This window comes from Sus scrofa, chromosome 14 (genome assembly GCF_054392235.1).
Source record: "Sus scrofa isolate SSC_HxYL_T2T_F1_AM1 chromosome 14, Sscrofa_HxYL_maternal_Yorkshire_Landrace_v2.0, whole genome shotgun sequence".
NCBI lineage: Eukaryota > Metazoa > Chordata > Mammalia > Artiodactyla > Suidae > Sus > Sus scrofa.
Genome location: NC_139396.1, coordinates 48506956 through 48526420, shown reverse-complemented (window position 1 = coordinate 48526420; position 19465 = coordinate 48506956). Strand labels below are relative to the sequence as shown.

Here is a 19465-nt window from a genome sequence, read left to right as displayed (position 1 = left end):
GTGGAGTGATGAATTATGTTCACCTGGGCTAAGCAGATTCCATAAATCATAAGAAATTTTTACTGACTCTACTGCGAATAGAGCTTGAGCCCAGAGTCTGACATTTCACACACCTTAAATTAAGAATAATGGGTCCTTCTTTGACCATTTAACCAATAGGTAGAATAAAACATCAGAGCTGAAAGGGCTTTTAAAAACGGTCTTAATGAATCCCTTCAGTTTATTCCAAACATTTATTATGTGCCATGGACTGCGATAGACACTGGGAATTCAGGAATGAGTAAGACCCATTCTCAATCCTCAAGGAGCTCCTATTTTAAGTGAAAAACAAATACAGTGAGATGCATACAGGAGACATATAAAGAGTATGGTGGGGCTTGGTAGAGGGGTGGTTAACACAGCTTGGGGTTAAGAAAAAGCTTCCTGGGGGCGATAATACATCAGGTGGGTCATGATGGATGCCTGGCCAAAAATACAGGCCAGACGTTCCAATGAGAGAGGTTTGTGGGAGCAGAGGCATGAAAGTGTGAGAAAGCCAGTATGTAAAGAAATGATAAAGGAGTTCCCCTTGTGGCTCAGTGGCTTGAGGACCCAACATTGTCTCCATAAGGATGTGGGTTAAATCTCTGACCTCATTCAGTGGGTTAAGGATCCGGCTTTGCTGTGAGCTGTGGTGTGTGTCACAAATGTGGCTCGGATCCAGCCTTGCCGTGGCTGTGGTGTAGGCCGGAGGCTACACTCTGATTAGATCCCCAGCCTGGGACTTTCCATATGCCGCAGATGTGGCCCTAAAAAGAAAAAGAAAAAAAAAAGTAATAAAAATACCAAACACTTATGTAGTTAGTGTGTGTCAGAGCTCGATCTAGGTTCTTTGTACCTGTGTATTCTATCACATTTAATTAGATATTGATAGTATATAAGGTGGAGAAATGGCAGTGTGTGAAACTGGGCAGTATTAACCAGAAGGAAAATCTGTTTCTGATGGGATATATCCTTATTAGCAAAGGATAAATTTGTTTAAAGGGCTTTAAAGGCACTATTATCTGATTCTATAGGAGAACAAATACTATATAATTTTAAATAGATTGAATTATATCCATGTTTTGAGAGTTTGGTATCCTGATTAATAATACATATTTTTTTAAAGTTGCTCATCAATTTTCACTCCTGCTTTTTTCATCCAGAACATAGTATACATATATATTTTTTTTCCTTTTTTTTATGGCCACACTTGTGGCATAAGGAAGTTCCCAGGCTAGGGGTCAACTCGGAGCTGCAGCTGAGGTCTACACCACAGCCACAGCAACACCAGATCCAGCCATGTCTGCGACCTACAGCTCACAGTAACGCCAGAGCCTTAACCCACTGAGCGAGGCCAGGAATCAAACCAACATCTTCATGGATACTATGCCAGGTTCTTGACCTGCTGAGCCACAACGGAAACTCCAGAACATAGTGTATTTGAATAAAGATTTTTACTCCTTATTCATTTTGTTGGTACATTATAATCATGTTTCTAAGCTAGACTACCACAACGTATCTATAAAAGCTTGCAGAAGTTGCCTTGCAGCACAGTGGGTTAAGGATCTGATGTTGTTACTGCAGCTGTTCAGGTTGCTGCCATGGTGGGGGTTCAATCCGTGGCCTGGGAACTTCTATATGCTGGGGTGAAAACAGAAAGAAAAAAAAAAAAGCTTGCAGAAAAAAAAAAAGGAGAGAGAGAATGTGTGTGTGTGGGTGGGGGACTAACTATAGTTATCCTTTTTCTTAACTATTTGTGTTTTCCTGCCCCAGCCTCCACTTAAACATTTACGATTTTTATAAAGGCTTGTAAAAACATTAAATGGAATTGTGGAATTTGAAAAATCACAAGAGAAACTAAGATTAAAATGTGCAGAAAGAACATTCAAATATTCCCAGGTCAGGGAGTGAAGAGGCAAGTGTGAGAGAGGCTACTTTCTTCCAATGACAAAAATTAACTGATCCCAGTGGGTGAATTGAACTTGAACCTGGTGAATGTAGCTGTCTTGGCTGGAAGGAAAGCAATGACACAAGGGTCTCTCTGGAGGGGCCCCAGTTAAAAGAGTTCCTCCTTGTTTGAATGACCAAAACCAATGGATGGGAAAGAAAGAGAAATCAGTGATGCAGTGATGTTGCTAGCTCCCCTTTGGCGAAGGACTGGTGTGGAGTGAAGTGAAGTGAAGATGGAGTTAAGGAAGCATTTCGGCTAAAAGTAGAGTGAATTCCTGGAGTTCCCACGGTGGCGCAATGGGATTGGTGGCATCTCCAAAGCACCAGGTCACGGGTTCGATCCCCAACCGGTGCCGTGGGTTAAAGCGATCCAGCATTGCAGCTGTGGTGTAGGTCGAAACTGTGGCTTGGATCTGATCCCTGGCCCTGGATCTCCATATGCCGCAGGGCAGCTAAAAAAAAGAAGAAAAAAAAAAAGTAGATTCCTAAGGGAAAGGGTTGGAAAGTTAATAAATACATAGAAATCTTGGGCCTGTGATGCTAGAATATTTGGACCACGTCTCCTGAAAATCACCTGGCAAATCAGTGCTATTAACCAAGGACACAAAAGTATAAGGAAGCAGACAAAGAGAAAGCTGAACCCCCTCAATCTGATGGAGAAGCCCTGATGGAAGAATATATCCCAGACTTCAGCCAGTTTGTTAACAGTTGGTCTGTGAAGAGGCATCGCCGTCTGGGAAGGTGTGTGCCACCATCACGATCCACATGCTAATTTCAGGATGAAGAATATTGAGCCATTCCATGGCGGAAGCATGACTGTAATCTGATTTTGTATTTTCCTAGTGCTTTATTTTTATGCTTCCTGTCTTGTTTTTCCTTATCACTGAGACATGATATAGTCACCCTGTCTGTGCAAGGAGCCGGATGGTATTCGAAGAAGAACATCCCTGATTGGGAGTTCCCACTGTGGTGAGGTGGGTTAAGAATCTGACGGCAGCTGCTCCAGTCGCTGTGGAAGTGCGGGTTGGACCCTGGCCTGGGGCAGTGGATTAAAGGATCTTGCATTGCCACGGGGGCAGCATAGGTCTAAGCTGTGGTTCAGATTGGATCCTTGGCCCAGGAACTTCCATATGCCACGGGAGCAGCCATAAAATTAAAAAAAGAGGAAGAAGAAGGAGAAGGAGAAGGAGAACAACAACATCCCTGATTGTATGCAGATGGCCTGATTCTCAAATAGCGCCCCTGTGTTTTGGGATGTAATGTCATATATTTCAAATCATGGAGCATTTATGATGAGGAGAAAATCATTGTAAGAAATATTATGTCCATATGGTTAAATACGAAATCTGTGTTAAGATGGGGTTTTATGTGTTTTCAAATATGGTCTAGACTCTAAACCCTTGGTGGATGTCTTTAATATATAAACAACTCTAACAAGTGGGAAAAGGAAAAAAAAAAAAAAGACTATAGATAGAAAATATACCAAAGAAGAAATTGAATTGAAAAATAAACTTCAGCCTTTCCATTAAGGAAATGTACTAAGTATGCCATCTAGACTGACAATATTTTAGTTATGTATAAAATTATATGCACAAAAAGTAATAACCCAACTTTGTAGTTAGGTCATTGCCAAAAGACACACACTGAAAACTTAAATTTTCTGGCTAACGAGAGAGAAAAAAAAAAAAAGAGGTAATCAGGTGATAGAATATTGAAGAACTTTCTAAAGTAATTTATGTGTGTTTGTCATTGACTTCAGGTACCCAGACTGGATTCATTGTACCCTCTAACAGCCCATTTTATCCCCATGGATCACACACTGAACGTTAGCCACCAGAGCAAACACAAATCAACATTTTAATTTACAGTCTTTAATGGAAAATATATATTAAACTGTCCACTGTGTGGCACTCTTCAATGGAAGGTATTTGAAACAAATTACTCAAGTGCTAAAATAAGATTAATTAGGACAGTGGCTTTATCAACATTACTTAATATCACTCTGTAGAAATGGTGGGTGGTTTGGTGTGGCTTGTGGAGGCATCATTAAAGTCAAGCAATTACAAGTCTCAAGGTGTTACACTACCTGGCCACAACCCACCTATAGCTTGGGGATTTCTCTCTGTTATCCGTGGTCCCTGTGTTTTTTCCTAAGTGGGAATAGTCTATATGGACAGTTTATAGTCTAGAGTAGGAGGGGAGGGAACTAGGGGATTCTGTACACCAAGACCCAGGCCAGGGTGGGGGAGTCAAAACTCATCCAACTGTGCTTTAAATGGGTACATCTTCCTAAATCACACTCCCAGAAGTTGATTAAAAATAGGTAACAGAGGGGTTCCCTAGTGGCTCAGCAGGTTAAGGATCTTCATTGTCACTGCTGTGGTGCGGGTTCAATCCCTGGCCTGGGAACTTCTGCATGCCAGGTGCAGCCAAAAAAAAAAAAAAAAAAAGGAGGTATCATAAAGATTCTTTTCTTGGCAACTAGTAAATTAAACAAGCTCCAAGTAACACAAAACATCATCTCTATGCTGGGTAACATTCTTTCCAATTTTCTCTAAATGCATAAGAGAGCTTTCTTGAACATCATTTTGTTAGTTGAAAACTCCCAAATTTCTTCCCCAAACCTAGAACTGTGGATTGTTACCCAAATGTATCTACCGATTTTGGAACTGAATGGCTGCACTTCGGAGATGCACATTATTTACTTCATCTGAAGCACAGCAGGGTCAAAGGAAAACAAGATCATCTTTCCTCCAGTCTCCAGGAGCGAGAAGAAGGAGGAAGGAAAATCAATATGTCTGATCATCATTCTTCTTCATGCAGAGTAAATAGGTTGCAGTGGGTCATTATTCATCGCTGCTGGTGGAAATTGCATTATAAGTACTGGAGAAGCAAAAAGCAAATTTCGAGAGCAAAATATGTCCTTAACTGCATGGCTGAACAGCCTGCTGAGGGATTTTTTAATTGCATAGACTACAGTTTCAAGATTTGCAGCACATTCTGCAATGATGCTGGGCCTATCGTTTCTAGGTTGTTATTCCTTTTGAAAAATCAATTATTACAATTACAGTCTAGCATCTTCCCCACACATACATGTCTTCAGGTGGAATCTTGAAGAAAGGCTTGGACGTTAATATATTTTTTGGTGTAGCTTGCTTCCAGTTAAAAAATGCCAAGGGCTCAAAGGGATGTATTATTTTTGTTTTGTTTTCTTGTTGTTGCTTGTTCTAGATCAAGGTTCTGCACAGGTTTTTTTTTGTTTGTTTGTTTGTTTTCTGTAAAGGGCCAAATAGTAAATATTTGGGGCTTTGTGGGCCCAAAAGACAAACTCAAGAATATTCTGTAACTATTCCTCTATCCATTTAAATGTAAAAACCAGTTTTAGCATGTGTGCTTTGCAGGGCAAGGGACAGACTACAGGCTGTGGTTCTTGACCCTGTTTTAGATGGTTTCTAAAGACCTCAACTGACCCTGATCTTGGAAGTGTATGTGGCTTGCTCCAGGCTGCCCAAAGCTATTTAGAGCAATTGGACTAATTCAAGCTCCCTGTGGTTTTCCCCAGTGTGCCTAGTACATTAGATGTCTCTTGGTGCCATAACAATTTAGCACAACTTAATGGCTTAAAACAGCATATTTATTATCATACAGTTCTGGAAATCAAAAATCTGAAAGGGGCATTTTGTGAGTGAAATCAAGGTGTTAGCAAGGCTAGTTTCTCCCCAAGACTCAAGGGGGAGACCATTTCTTGCCTTTTCCAGCTTTCAGAGGCTGCTCACACTCCCTGACTGATGTCATGTTTCTCCATCTCCAAAATCAGCACTGTAGCATTTCACATTCCTCAGTCACACTGATCTTTCTTCTGTCTTGTCTTTCATTTATAAGTGTAACAGAGAAGAACAAACCTGACTCCTTCCTGGATCTATTCCTTTAGCTCTAACCCTTGTGCTCTGTTGACTATGCTTAGTCATGCTGGCTGTGCCCCTTGTGTGAAAGAATGTTGCCTAGAGCCTGGAATATACAGGAGAGCCCATTCTTAAGGCTTTGCCTTTGAAATGTGTAGCATTTTTTCTTTGCAATAGAGTTAAACAGTTGTAGAACAGAAAATAACAACTGTCTGGTTGGAGGTTTATAGGAACATAGTTACCTGACATAGGTGGACACCTGCAAGAACAAATGATTCCTGCACCAGGAGATTGCAACAACTAGCCACACCCCTTCTCTTTTAGTGTAAAAGAAACCTGAATTCTAACTCCAGTAAGGTGAGTCTTTGGGACACTAGTCTGTCATCTTCTTGGTCTACTGGCTTTCTGAATAAAGTCCTCATTCCTTACCCAACACCCTGGCTCAGGATTTACTGGTCTGCCATGCAGCAAGCTATACACCCTTGAACTTGGTAACATAAGGTCGTTTTGGGTTATTATATATTCTGTGGAGCCCACCCAAGTAATCTAGAATAATCTTCCTACTTTAAGGTCAGCCTATTATCAACTCTAATTCCATCCATGACCCCAATCCCTTTTCCTGTGAGACCTAACATATTCACAGGTTCCAGGGATTGTGGGGGCAAACATCTTTGGGGGTTAAAACCATAACCATGATTCTGCCTCCCATACGTTGCTGTAATTTATTTTTTTGATTAGAACAAATAAATTCCAGTGGGCAGCAGGTTTTTTTTTAATTATTTCCCCAATACAATTTTTTCTACTGTACAGCATAGTGACTCAGTTACACATATATGTATACATTCTTTTTTCTCACATTATCATGCTCCAGTTTTAATTAATTTTTTTCTTTTTTCTTTTTTTTTTTAAAGAGACATTACAAATAGGAAATCCCACAGATCAAACTGTAGGTTTTTCCCAACTTTTATAGGTGGACAATCTTTTGATGAAGTGTGTTTATAGCTGCAGGTCGAGCTAGAGGGCTGTTCTGTTTATAGAGGTCATAGTTTGTAACCACATTCTCCTTCTTCAATATCCACCCCCCAAGACACCACCAAGGTCACACAACTCCTCTTTCTGTCTCAAACTATTTAAATAATACATAATTTAAGGTGTCTTTTTTGGTTATGACCCATATTTAAACTGTAATGATACACAATAAGCAGCCAGTTTCTGCTTTCCTCTTGGTATGGTTAGGCTATTTCTGGCTTCAATGCAATGCTACTAAGTTGCAGCCCATAGACTCAGCCAAGAGTACTAACTCTGCTACAGTAGAGAAAGCGTGTTGGCAAATGACTAATAAATATAAAATTCCAGTAGTTCCCATTGTGGTGCAGTAGAAATCAATCCAGCTAGTATCCATGAGGATGCAGGTTCAATCCTGGCCTCACTCAGTGGGTTGTGGATCTGGCATTGCTGAGAGCTGTGGTGTAGGTCTCAGACAAGGCTTGGATCCCACATTGCTGTGGCTGTGGTGTAGGCCAGCAGCTGTAGCTCCAATTCGACCCCTAGCCTGAGAACTTCCATATGTTCCGGGTGCAACTCTAAAAAGATAGATGATAGATAGATAGATAGATAGATAGATAGATAGATAGATAGATAGATAAAATTCCAAAAGGCTTTCATTAGCATCAGGGTGCAATTTTAGCACACTCAAACACTGCTCCAATGTAGCATGTACCGAGTTTAATCATACTGATCAGCATCCTTATTAATTAGTGTAAAAATAGCTGTGCACTGCAGAAGCTCAGCCAGAGAGAGGCAGCAACTGCTTCTCACCTGACCTTTCTTTGATGAATCAAACCCATGACAACTGGGGTTGACAACTGGAATTAATACCTGGAGTTGAATTAAGTCCATGACAAGCAGAATTGTGACCCTATTTTTGTGTTAATGTGACATAAACTCCAACTGCCCCTTAATTTTGGAGTAAGTCATAGATAGCTCTTTATAAGCAATGAAGCCTCCTGATTTCCTTGAGTTTCCCCACATGGTTATTCACAACTGAAACAGCCAAGGCTGCACATACTCTCCAGGTTCAAGATTGTGATGCAGGCAGAAGAAAACAGCAGCCCCCATTGACAAAGAGGTGGGCTCATTCATGGATTTCTTTTCATCCCTGAAGTTGCTATTTTGCTCCCTGTTCTTTCCAAGACATGTTCTTTTTTTTTCTTTCTTTCTTTTTCTTCCTTCCTTCCTTCCTCCCTTTCTTTCTTTCTTTCTTTCCACTAATATCCTTTAATGGTGGCCAATTTGCTTTCTATATAACTTTTTACATTTTTTTTTGTCTTTTTGCCTTTTCTAGGGCCACTCCCATGGCATATGGAGGTTCCCAGGCTAGGGGTCTAATTAGAGCTGTAGCCTCCAGCCTACACCACAGTTACAGCAACACCAGATCTGAGCTGCATCTGCGATCTACACCACAGCTCATGGCAATGCCAGATCCTTAACCCATGAGCGAGGCCAGTGATCAAACCTGCAACCTCATGGTTCCCAGTCAGATTTGTTAACCATTGAGCCACGACAGGAACTCCTCCTTTTACATTTTTTTAAATTAAAGTATATTTGATTTACAATGTTGTGCTGATTTCTGCTGTACAGCAAAGTGACCCAGCCATACATATATATACATTCCCTTTCTTGTATTATCTTCCATCATGGTCTATCCCAAGAAACTGGATATAGTTCCCTGTGCTGTGCAGCAGGATCTCATTGCTTATTTATTCTAAATGGAATAGTTGGCATCTACTAACCCCAAATTCCCAGTCCATCCCACTCCCTCCCCCCTCCCCCTTGGCAACCACAAGTCTGTTCTGTATAAGCCCTGCTTTTTCTATTGAATTCTGTTATGACAACAAACTCTACTCTCTTACTTTTTGTTATGTTAGCCACAATTGGGTTTTGCCGCTTTTGCCAAAGACTCAGTGCCACCTTCTCCTCCATGACACTGTTTTCTGTCATCCAGTCTCCTTTTCATAGATCTCACCCTTTCTCTTGTTATTCCCTGCTCCATCCTGAGCACTTGTCTTTCCTAGAAAGATATAACACTTTACTGCTAACTTTTATTTACACATCTGTCTCCTAACATATCCATTAAATTGTAATGAGTGAGGTAATGAACCCTTAGCAGATTAAATTGGTTAGGGAGGCAATGATTTGGAGGAGCTAAGAGGATGAAATGGGAGTCTGTCTGAGATGAATTCTTCTCATGTTCTGGAACTTACCCCAAACAAACCATCAAAACATAGATAGGAGATCAGGAGGAAATGCACAGACGCACAGAAAACTGGAGGATGGTTTTAAAGCCATTAATGAATTTCCATCTCTCTGCAGTATATAAAAATGTCACATAAAAGCATGGCTAGAAAGACAGCCTTGTCAAGATAAAGCCTTTCAGCACCTTTGGGACAGCGGGGAGCATATTAAAATGTCACCTCCAGTAAAGATGGGGTTTGCCAGCCCTGCAAAAAATGTTTCCACAAATGCTATAGGAAATGCTACATTTAATCTTCATTCTAGTCTACACTTTTAAATAAATTTTATTTGGGGGGAGGGAATTGTGCCGAAAGTACAACATACCATATATTCCTTTTCCTCTACCTAGTTTCCTCAGCTATTAGTGAGGTGCATTTCTCGAAATTGATGAACTCATATCAATATGTCATAGTCCATAGCTTACATAAGTGTTCATTTTTTTATGTTGTACCTTTCTATGGTTTTGACAAATGCATAGAGCCCTGTATCCACCATCATAGTGTTAAACATAATAGTTTCACTGCCCCCAAATTCGCTGGGCTTCACATATTTATCTCCTTCCTGCCCCCCAAAACCTGTCTCCATAGTTCTGGCTTTTCCCAGAATGACATAGAGTTGGATTCATACAGTATGTCACTTTTTCAGATTGGCTTCTTTCAGTTAGCAATATACATTTGAAGTCTTTCCATATCTTTCCGTAGATCCATAGCACATTACCTTTAAAATCTTTAAGCTATGCTACACGCATTTTTTTTTTTTTTTTTTGGTCTCACACGTGGCATACGGAGGTTCCCAGACCAGGATCAAATCTGAACTGCAGCTGCAACCTACGCCACAGCAGTGACAATACCAGACACTTAACCCATTGCACCACGATAGCAACTCCATTTTTTCCCCAGTTTTAATAAGAAGTATTTGACATACATCACTGTATATGCTTAAGGCAGAGAGCATGATGGCTTGATTTACAGATATTAGTGCCTGTATTTTTTAAAAATAAAAACCCTACTTTTTCTTGTCACGTATTTGTTAGGGAACACTTTCCTGCAGGTCTCTTTAGGGTCTCAATGTATTACTGACATTGAATCAATGAGTTGAAATCAACATTTTATGCATGTATATATGTATTTTTTTGAAACCCACATTTTATTTTTTCTTTTTGTTTTTATATAATGATTTTTATTTTTTTCCATTACAGCTGGTTTACAGTGTTCTGCCAATTTTCTACTGTACAGCATGGTGACCCAGTCACACATACAGGTACACATTCTTTTTTCTCACATTATCATGCTCCATCATAAGTGACCAGACATAGTTCCCAGTGCTACACAGCAGGGTCTCATTGCTAATCCATTCCAAAGGCAATAGTCTGCATCTATTAACCCCAAGCTCCCCATGAAACCCACATTGTAAATGATGTAGAATAGATGAGAATGAACAGAACGAAATAGAAAGGGCAGAAAAGAGAAGAAAATATTAAAACTCATTGCATTTAACAAGGAAATTACAGATTTGTAAAATTTTGTTTCCGTTGTGAGTGAGTGAGACATGAAGTGTATTTCTTACTATAGTATCTGCAGGGCATTGGTTCCAAGCCCCTGAGGATATAAAAATCCAAGAACCACAAGGGGCAGATGCTCAAGTTCTCTAAGATAAAGTGGCACAGTTTTTGCATATGACCTATGCAATCCTCCAGCATACTTTAAATCATCTCCAGGTTACTTATAATACCTCATGCAATGTAAATGCTACTTGAATAATTGTAAATACAATATAAATACTATGTAAATAGTTTCTGGGGCATGGCAAATTCAAGTTTTTCTTTTTGGAACTTTCTGAAATTTTCATTTTTGAATGTTCTAGGTCGGCAGTTGGTTGAAAATCAAGTCACTAAGTTGTTTTCTGTCTGTTGTTTGTTTCTTATGGACACACCTGCAACATTTGGAAGTTCCTGGGCTAGGAATTGAATCTGAGCCACAGCTGCGACCTACGCCATAGCTGTGGCAATACTGGATCCTTAATCCACTGCACCAGGCTGGGGATTGAATCTGTGCCTCCACAGAGATATCAGGGACCCTTAACCCACTGCACCACAGTGGGAACTCCTCAAGTCACTAAGTTTCCATGGTCTCTGTTACACATACATGGTAAAGTAGAACAGGTGATAATCTGACAACTTTTACCATTTTTTTCATGAGAAAATGACTATAATCGTTCACTACAAGCACATGTATTCATATATGTTTGCTATGGGTTGCCCTGATATAAAGGATGTATAAAACACTATTTACAGTTAATAATAAAAATACTACATTCCTTATTGTAAAATTCATGTAGCTAACCGATGCTGTGTTTTTGTTGATTTTTGTGGCTCTTGTGTCTCAGTGGACAGAATGTGTTGGCAGTTTAACCATGATTTGACCAATGGCCTTGAATCTCAGTCTGTTCTTCCCATTAAGCTCATTGTCCCTATCTCTGATATGGGACCAGTGATGAATGGTGCTTTGTCCTCGTGTGATTCGGATTCCTTAGACTGAAACCCCTTTCAGCTTTGGCACTGCTCATTGCAACAGTGCTAAACTATCTCTTCTGCTTTTGGAAGAGTTACAGGGATTGGGACATTGTTTGGTTTTAAATTACTTGCTAATGGTTGTATTTATAACAAGCTCACAAAATGCTTGGAAATCAGCTCTTGCAAGCTGGCATGATCTGGCTTTTTGTACATCCCTCTTACCAACTTTCAGTTGCCTTTATTTTGAAATATGGGTAGGCTTAGGTATAAAAATGGCTGTGAAATTTTTTTATTGCCTCCATTAATTTGTAAAGGGGTTTGCGTCACCCCCTTTGATTATATATAAATCATCCTTGTTCCTGCCTGCTGTTGCATTGTCTGGATAAAAGAAAATTAGATGCTGCACACTAATTATTCATTAATAAGTGCGGATTAGTTGGTGCGCAGACAAGGCTCTTCTAATGAAAGTCTCAACTGGGTGATTGGAGAACCCAGCCAATGACTTTGAACAACCACTTCTCACTGCGAATGGTGATTAATGAAAAGTACATCATGTAATAAATTCCACCACTGACATTGTGATTGGAAAAATCACTAGTCTGAAATGTCCCCATTTCAGATTTTAGAAGTAGAAAACTGCAGTTTCCTAGAGCCAGTTGTCCCAGGTCAAATTGTAGATATGCGACTTACTTACTACATGAATTTGGGCAAATTACTGTCTATGTGCCTTAGTTTCCTCATCTGTAAAATGGATTGTAGTGTCCATAGTTCCCAAGTATTTGTGACAGTCTGGCGTGAAGTAGGCAAGATGTAAGTGCCAGTTGTAATGACCATTGTGTTACTGAGTCCAAGCTTATGTTGCTCACTGCATGACAGGCCAGTCAATCAAAAGAGCAGGTGTGGGGGCGAGAAATAGAGACTTTATGTGGAAAGTCAGCAGACCAAGAAGATGATGGACCAGTGTCCCAAAGAACCCTCATGCCTGGGATTGGATGCTATTTTCTTTTATAAAGCAAAGAGGAGGAGGTGAGGAGATAAGGTAAAAAGGTGATAAGTTATCACAAATGTTTCCTGATTCTGGCCAGACTTGGGATGTGGGATGTGTTAATGTCTTCCTTCCTACAACCCTTCACAGGTGGTCCTGGTCATGATGTTTCCTGTGAGCTGACAAAGGTATTTTAGCTTAACACTCTGGCCTGGGAGGCAAGGTCCTTAGAGATGGGCCATTGCATATAGTTTAAGCTATGGGCAACATCCCTTTAGTGATTATCTTGTAGCAAAAGTTAACCCACTGCTCCAGCCAAAGATCAAACTGGCACCTCCACAGAGACAAGTCAAATCATCACCATACTGCACCACAGTGAGAACTCCAGAATGTGTAGTCTTTTGACTGAGATGCACACATGTATATTTCACTTACCATGGTCAAAGGTAGGATACATAATGTATACTTTCACTTCCTGTGTAAATTTAATCTGCTCTCTTACTGGGGTTTTATACCACAGTTCATTAGTTCTTAAAATGTTCACATCATGCTGCATAAAAGCAGTGCTGATGTGGTAGGAACTTTCCAAGCGAGGGTGCCCATGGGACAATTAGATGGGCCAAGTTCAGATCATTTGAATCAGTATCAGAATTTTGTAATACATGACAACATTTACTACCCTTGATTGGTTCAGTCTTCTTATTTTTGAAATAGGGATAAAGGAGTTCCTGCTGTGGTGCAACGGGATTCAGGGTGTCTCTGCTATACCACGGCTTGGGTTTGATCTGCCAGCCCAGCCCAGTGGGTTAAAGGATCCAGCATTGCTGCAGCTGTAGTGTAGGTCACAACTCTGGCTCAGATCAGATCCTTGGCCATATGACGAGAGGCAGCCAAAATAAATAAATAAAACAATTTTTTTAAAAAGGGATAAAGCATCTATCTCTCAGCGTTATTTTCATTACTTAATGAAATAATTCCATGTTTGTGTGTATACCTGTATCTGTACGCATTATCTAGGGGTACACAAATTATGTGAATAGTTTGGCACAAAATAAGCATTCAGCACATTTTAATCACTTATTCTGCTTTATTTCTATTGTTCCTAAAATCGGGGAAAGTAGGATAATAGCTACTGCTTGGCAACTGTTATGCTTACCGTTCCCCTTTGAAACACTTTAAAAAAAAAACACATTGGTTTTAATGTTTTTTTAAATGGAGCAATCAGCCATAGTGTTTCACTTTGGGCAGATTTATACTTTTTTTTTTTTAATCTCGAAACTGCGGGTTTATAGTAACATTTATGAAAAGACTGCAGTTTCTTTTCCGTTTGACCGTGTTACCATAGTAATTCTTTTGAAAAATCAAGTAATAGATGAGGCCTCCATGGTGCCTCAAGGTCTGTTGAGGGAGATAAATGAGATCAAGAGGATGCTGAGAGTGACTGTTCCTTGATGTGCCTGCAGCCAGTGTCATTCATGGCTAAATAAGGAAAGAACAGCCAATGCGAACACACTTAAACCCTCTTGCTCTGCCTTCCTGCCTCTCCAGGCTTCTCCTGCATGTGTGCGTCCGTATGCATGGGTGTATATGCACATGTGTGTATATTCACATACGTGTACATATCTATGTACACACACAAGCACAGATATTGCCACTCAAAGTGTCAAGAATACTCAAGTTCCACAGAAACACAATGGAAAGAGAGAAGTTATGGGAGGCTTTTTTTGTTTTTGTTTTTTAACCACATGTTCAAAGTCAGAACTCACACTGAAAATGGAGTCATGGGTATACATGGAAAACAGACATCTCAGTTTTGGAGATTTTGCATGAATTCCATAGCTCTGACGGAGATCAGAGTACATTTGAATATGGCATCAAAGAGAAGGCTGGGAAGTGGCAGAAGGATTGCTGGACAGGGCGGCAATGTGGGCTGGTGGGCAGAGGAGTTCTTGAACTGGCTGTGTTAAATCAAGTTTATTTTTATTTTATTTATATTATTATTATTTTTCCTTTTTAGGGCCACACCTATGGCGTATGGAAGCTACTGGGCTAGGGGTGGAATTGGAGCTGCACCACAGCCGCAGCAACACAGGATCCGAGCCACATCTGCAACCTATGCCACAGCTCACAGCCATGCTGGATCCTTAAACCCCATGAGTGAGGCCAGGGATCAAACCACATCCTCATGGAAACTAGTCAGGTTCTTAACCCACTGAACCACAATGGGAAGTCCTAAATCAAGTTTAAACTGGGATGAATGACCTTCCAATCAGCATGTCCAAGCTCTGGGGGCAGTACGGCAGTGGTCACAGAGCCTGGGACCCAGGCAGGAAGAACCAAGGGCACACAGCTTCCACAGTCACCCCAGTGCAGACACTCTCTTTACTCCGCATGTCTGTTGCTTTGCAGGTGCATCGTCCCAGAGTTACCAGGTAAAATCATTTCTCCAAGAGACGTGGAGTTAAAGGTGATAGCTCCCCATTTCAAATGCAGACCTTCCACTTATTTCTGTTTTTAACACTGCACAGGCTAACACTGAAGGGGCAAAGCCGATGAGAAACAGGCCCTTAGAGAAATTACTGCCTGCAGAGATCAGTTTCAAGCCTCCAGATTCCGTGTCTGGTTTGGGATTTGAGCTGCATGGAATTGTCTCAGATGAGCGGGCAGTATGCTATGAGCACAGCCGGTGGGCCCAGGGGCTGGAGGTTTGGAGTGTTTCTAGCTATCCTCCTGACTCAAGGCCATAGGGATTGGCTCCTGCTACTTAAGACATGGGCTTCACGTCTGAGCCCAGAGGCATGGAAAAATGAACTTGTGTAATTGATCATGAAGCACAGAGCACAAAGCCTCCCAGCATATTAAGGGCATTATCAGTGGAAGACGGATGGATGTCTTTCCACCCCCACTAATGTCTCAGCTCGGTGAGGAATTTAAACCTCAGCTTTGAATTTCAAATTTAACAGGAATACCAATGATGGGGGAAAGTAAATTTAAGTAACTATACAAGTTTCTCCTGTTAGATGCAGGTCAAGCTTCCTTGCCTATGTGTGGGCATGGTCCCTATTAACCATTAACCAAATAAGACTTGCAAGTGCAAATGAGGTCCACATGCAAACAGGATCCATATACAGATGGGGTCCATGTGCAAATTGGGTCTATATGCAAATGAGGTCCGAAGTCTAATGCTGCCCTTGCCCTGGCTACTGGTCCCAGCTTGTCCCTAGTTAACCTTTCACCTGTTCTATTGTAATCCTAAATAGAATCAGGGACACATGTTTTAGCAACTTCATGAAAAGAAAATAAAAATCAGAAGTATCTACTGATTTTCTTTTCTGTGGACAGACATAAGGTAATTTAATGGGTTTTTTTGTTTGTTTGTTTTTAACTCAAGAATATACTGTTCTCTACCAGTTCCAATTGAATATCCAAGGAAGAAAAATAAATGATTCCATATCTCAGTGAAAGATTGAAGGTAAAGATTTTTTTAGGGGATGAATCCCGTCAATAAATACTCACAAAACAGAGAACAAAATGTTAGCACATTTTTTTTTTTTTTTGGTCTTTTTAGGGCAGCACCCACGGCACGTAGAAGTTCCCAGGCTGGGGTTCCCATCGGAGCTGCAGCCACCAGCCTACCCTGGATCTGAGCCGCATCTTCGACCTACACCACAGCTCGTGGCAATGCCGGACCCTTAAGCCACTGAACAAGGCCAGGGATCGAACCTGTCCTCATGGATGCTAGTCAGATTCTTTAACCACTGAGCCACAATGGGAACTCCAGCACAATTTTTTTTGTTATCCAAAGTAAATATACTTTATCTTTGAAGTGGGGTAAGGATCTGTGTTGTGTTGTTGCCTGTCACTGTCATCTTGTTTCATTTTACTTTTTAAACAAGTCAACATTAGGTTTTTTTGGTTTTGTTTTTTTTGGGTTTTTTTTTTTTTTGTCTTTTTAGCTATTTCTTGGGCCGCTCCTGTGGCATATGGAGGTTCCCAGGCTAGGGGTCGAATCGGAGCTGCAGCCACCGGCCTAAGCCAGAGCCACAGCAACTCGGGATCCGAGCCGCGTCTGCAACCTACACCACAGCTCACGGCAACGCCGGATCGTTAACCCACTGAGCAAGGGCAGGGACCGAACCCGCAACCTCATGGTTCCTAGTCGGATTCATTAACCACTGCGCCGCGACAGAAACTCCAACATGAGCTTTTACATTCCACAAGGGCAGATACCAAAAACCATTCGATGCAGCAACATCAAATGTAAATCACCTTGCAGAAGACTGGTGATGTAACTGGTTTCCCAACACACGTGCCATCCTGTAGCCCTTGCCTGGAGACTCTTAGCTTGTGCCCAAGAATCGTGCACACCTGATTGGCATTCTTAGAAGATGATGATCCATATTGGGATGTTTGTGAATTTAGAGATGTGCAAAATTTAGAAAATACAGAAATATTTTCCTCCTTTGCCCAAATCATGCATAAGTCTTCCCTCCCTGAGCATCCTTTACTTTTGTTGGATCCGGTCTGTGTTTCCCAGCATGGGGGAGTGGGGCTCAGTCACCATACCAGCTGCTGTCAGGTGGCACCAGGTGCAACATAAAATAACATTAAATCACTTAGAGAGAAATCATTTCCATTTTGATTTTCTCTCAGTTTGGATTCCATCAGGAGGAGAGTCTATTTGGTACTGCCAGGGTTTTACACTTTTTAATCTCCTGATTTAGCCAAGACAGACCCAACCTCAGGCTCAGAATCTTTTTTTATGTGACAGTCTTTCAAGCATTTGATATTATTGAATAATTTCATTGTATTTTACCATTCTGTGTCAATCAGAATTCCATCAGAGAAACATGACTAAAATGCATATGATAGGGAGTTCCCATTGTGGCTCAGTGGTAATGAACCTGACTAGTATCCATGAGGACTCGGGTTCCATTCCTTGGCCCCGGCATTGCTGTGAGCTGTGGTGTAGGTAACAGGTGTGGCTCAGATCTGGCATTGCTGTGGCTGTGGCATAAGCTGGCAAATGAGCTCTGATCTGACCCCTAGCCTGGGAACTTCCATATGCCGCAGGTGCCGCCCTAAAAAGACAAAAAAAAAAAAAATGTGTATGATAGAGTAAAGAATTTATTATAGGAATAAGAGGTGACACCAAAGTTTCCGTCAGGGAAACAATGGCTGCCCTCCTACCTGGGAGATGTTTTTAGTTGTGCTACTGGTTTTTAGCATCTCATGGATAGAGGCTGAGGATGCTGCTGATTGTCCCATTTAGGACAGGCCAACACAACAAAGATGGTCTGGTCCCAAGTGTCAATTATACCCAGGTCAGAAAAACCATGCCTGATACAGTTGGAAGAGGAGCTGGTCAGGTATGGAACTGTTTGTAGAGGGCTATGCCTCTGCCCTGGGGATAAAGTGGTTTTCCCCTTGGAGTGTAATATAAAGGTTCTTTTGCAAACAAATGCAATCAGTAAACAGATGAGTACATTCAGAAGCAAATACTAAGAAAAGGAGGATGTAGTGCTCAAAAAATGCCCCAAATCCCTAAGGAGTGCATAATTAACATACTGGCAAAACATTAAAATTTAATATTCCTTATTTCAGCCTTATTCCATCTTCCTGAGGGCAACACTCCAATGTGGCCTGAGCAATATCCATTCATCCTGTGTGTCAGAGTGGCAGTGCTGTGAAGTAGCCACAAGCGGAGGTAAAAATGAAGACGGCTTTTCACAATCTTGCTTACAGAGGGAAACAACTAGGTGACTAGTGTTGGACAGTGAGAATTAAATGGAAGCTATTCAGTAGGGCTTCTGGGAAAGCTCCTTAAAAGAATGCTGACTCAGTTTGGCACTTAGCCTTTAATGGTTTTCCTGTTCTTTGGGATGTTGATGCAATAGCCGGTGCAGCAGAAGCCTGTTGCCACAATGAGACGACTCACTGAGGACGAAACCAGCTAATAAAGATGGCAAAGCAGAAAGATAGAATGAGCCTAAAAAATAATGACAGTGAGGTTCCTCTAAGATAGCTTTGTACTCCCCACTGAAGAATTTTCTGTTAGGTAAGAGGAAGGAAAAAAAAATCTGTCTTGCTTAAGCCTCTCCTGTTCTTTGTTATTAATATATGTAACTCCAGCTCTCACACCATCTATGTCCTAAGTCTGTGACTCATAAGTCTCTCTTAGTTTTCAACTGAAAGCATGCATAAACTGTTCACCGTTACTGCATCTCCACATTTAACTTCACCTGCAAGCTCTCCATTTCCAGTAAATAATACTGATAACTTTTGTTTTCCCTTTTTCTTGCAAAATTTGGTGACACATACTATTTATTTGCAGGAAAAAAAACCTCTGACATTTTCCCCTTGCTATTCCAATTGCTAAGCCAAGGGGACTTGCTGCCTACAAATAAAGGTAAGCATTGGTACCAAGCATTGTCTGTCTAAATTTTATGACAATTCAAACCCCACATCTTTATCTGTTGTTACTTAATGGGAAAAAAAAAAATCAGTGATATTATGTTGCCAGAAGTTGGCTTCTTTCCACCAGCACGGAATAGACATGTGGAGATAGAGTTTTGAGTGAAGGAGAAAAAGATAGCTTTTATTGCTTTGCCAAGCAAGAGAGACCACAGCAGGCTGATGTCCTAAGAACTGTGTCTTCCTCTGGGGAAGAATTACAGGGAATTTTATAGTTTAAAAGGAGAAAAACAGGGTTTCAGATAGAAATCAGGATTGGGGCAAACCTGCATTCTTCTTTCTTTGGGGGGGACTCTTAGTCATCAAAGCTGGAGTCAGGAGATTTTG

General features: G+C 41.0%; 1 protein-coding gene and 1 long non-coding RNA gene across 3 annotated transcripts in view; one reads left to right on the top strand and one right to left on the bottom strand.

The window, feature by feature from the left end:
* Positions 1-19465, bottom strand: part of DHX37 (DEAH-box helicase 37) — a 978033-nt gene that overhangs the window by 939402 nt on the left and 19166 nt on the right. The gene's annotated exons all lie outside the window — the stretch shown is intronic.
* The window catches only part of LOC106505915 (uncharacterized), a 189642-nt gene that overhangs the window by 153196 nt on the left and 16981 nt on the right, over positions 1-19465 (top strand). The window contains exon 7 of one of the 2 annotated variants that reach the window (XR_014827363.1): positions 15074-16197. The exons of the other annotated variant lie outside the window; for it this stretch is intronic. This is a non-coding gene — a long non-coding RNA (uncharacterized LOC106505915). Of the gene's footprint in view, positions 1-15073; positions 16198-19465 lie in introns of those variants that run through there. 2 annotated transcript variants of the gene reach the window in all.